General features: G+C 48.6%; 1 protein-coding gene across 1 annotated transcript in view; it reads left to right on the top strand.

The window, feature by feature from the left end:
- LOC126577549 (MOXD1 homolog 2-like) overlaps positions 1-2,500 on the top strand; it is a 28,117-nt gene that overhangs the window by 6,752 nt on the left and 18,865 nt on the right. The window lies entirely within an intron of this gene.

The following is a 2,500-nucleotide window of genomic DNA, read 5'->3' as shown; positions in this document are numbered from 1 at the left end:
CGCTATCCTAGACCCACGACCGAACTCCATCCCTTATCCTGCGTGCTGTTGTGGCCATGTGATCGCTTTCGACCTAAACGCGCAGCAACTCTCCTTCTGATCTGGTCTGTTGGGTCCATAGTTTTGGAGATAATTTATGAACCCCGAAGGCCGTCCTCGTTCCGTGTGCTCTCACCATGTTGGAAACTAGTTTGGTGGAAGGGCCATCGGACCGAATTTCGAGGAATTTAATTTACTTGATGTACCTTTTCCTACCGCGGGGAGAACCACCTTGTCACTGGTGGGATGGACGGCCACCGATATTTGCCATTTTGTGGCCATTCATTTCGATTCGGCTGTCGGAATGTTTGTTTTTTCATAATTCCGCATCTTCTGCGAGAGGCTGACCCGCCCTTTCAATTCCCTCGGGTTGACAGCTTATATGTTTTGCCAACATTACTTTGACCTGACACACCGAGGGGGGATCTATTGGTCGCAAAATCCTTGCGCCGCGTCTCTGCCCGTGTCAATCGGCGATGTGAGCAGGATGCATCCGCTTTTGTGACCAAGGCACACAAGGGACAAAGTTTCCCCCGGGTGTGTGCAACAAAGGTGTGAAACGTTTTAACCAACAACATCATCATGCTCTGTCGCCGTTGCTCGCATGCATGGAAAGGTATTGTCCTTTTTGCGTCCCAGCTTCGCCGGGCGAGGATTATATGGCCCGAGAAATGTTGAATGAGAACGATCCTCAAAGGACATCGGTTCTTCTATAAACAAACACATACCGGACAACTTCTCTCGTCCAAAAACCCTAATCGTGCAGAGGTACAAAAAGCGTTTGATGACTGCTCAGCCCATAGACGACGTGCTACCACCATCTGCCTGGTTCTCTGTGTCCGGGTACTAACTCCGTTACAACACATTCCTCTGGAGTCGAGGAAGTCTGGCTGTCATAACACGCACCACCACCAGCAGCAGCAGCAGCACTGTGGCTGTGGCGTGGATTTATGAACTTTACTGGCGTTGTCGGCTTGGAACATCGGTCTATACCTCCATATACACCGCGTTATGACGGCGAGGGGGTATAGGCTGCAGAGAAGAAAGTAAAATATTTTATTAATGTTTCACTATTTGCTCGATTCCTCTTTCGTTCGATTCCTCTCATCTCATTCCGTTTGCCTGTCGGCTGCTGCAATGAATTCAGTTTCCCTTGGCCAAGTGTTATGTTGCGACCGAAAAAAACGGTTGTTTGGCGAAAACACGCCAAGCTAAAAGTTTTCTGCTGTTGTCATTAGGGAATTCCGAAAGCGCAGAAAGCAGAAAAACTGGAAAACACGGGGCGTTACTGTTGTATTTGCCAGCAGTCCTGGTCCTGGAAGTCGTTTGCCGCCATGTCGATGCAGTTTTGTGTTTGCTGCAGGTAATGGACACAGAGCTTTTGGGTAAGAAAAGGAGAGGAAGAGAATCCCTGGGTCCATTGTGTCCAACACCAGTCTGTTGCAGTTGGATCGGAAACGATTTTTGAAGAATTGGTCGAAAGGTTTCGTCCGAAAGGTTTCAGATTTCTTGCAACAGATATCGGAGGAGGACGAGGGCGCGATACAGTGTTTTTTGGGTCAATCCCGGGGTCTTGTGTCGAGATGATGATGTTTGTTGTGTTGCCCCTTACCTTGTTTTCCAACGAAAAAGCCTTTCTCTGTTGTTCAACGCAGCAGCGAACACAAAAGCTGCAGATATGTGCGTGCACCTTTTCGGTTGTGGATGATTTGAGACAGCATAAAGAACCCATATCTCGGGAGGAAGGAAATTTCTTCTTTCCACTTTACGCCGAGTCCTAAATTTAGGAATTTGAGAATTAGCAAGCGAAGCGAATCACTACACAGAGAATGTGCCTCGAGGGCTTCTAATTTCCCGCAAATTGATTCCTATTGAGAGCAGCGATCCATTGTGGGATGCTGACGTTTGCAGCTTTTGCAGCAATCCACCAGCGATGCACCAAGATAAGAGATCAAATGGAAGGGAGGGTACGGAGGTTGTCTTCCATGCTACTCCCCGCCACTTTGAGAACCATCATTAAGCTCGTTACGGAATTGTCAGCCCAAGGCGCCATTAGCAGCGGCGAGGTTTTATGTTGCGGTGGTTGGTTTGCGGTTACGGAGTCCGTATTAAATTTCTTCAAAATTCTTCCGTTTTTCTACGCTCAACAGACGACATTCTTGCTTCAACAGTACAAGGGCACACACGGCGAATGGTGGCGCAATGTAATATTGAATTCCTGCTAGCGACGAGCGCGCGCCCGCGAATCCTTCGCATAACACATTTACGCCGTATTAGCAATTCAAATGGCCCGGCATTTCGTTGAAAGCATCCCTATCTGTGTGTGCGTTTTGGTTGTGGGCGATCGTAATAAGTGATGCGGAAATTTGAAGTCCTTCGGTGCGGCGTGTCTGCCAAGGATACTCTCGTTCCCTTCATGCAATCTTGGCCATCACCCAGGCGATGGTGGGTACTGAACGTG

The sequence above is a fragment of the Anopheles aquasalis genome, chromosome 3 (genome assembly GCF_943734665.1).
Source record: "Anopheles aquasalis chromosome 3, idAnoAquaMG_Q_19, whole genome shotgun sequence".
Taxonomy (NCBI): domain Eukaryota; kingdom Metazoa; phylum Arthropoda; class Insecta; order Diptera; family Culicidae; genus Anopheles; species Anopheles aquasalis.
This window is presented reverse-complemented; position numbering and strand designations above follow the sequence as displayed.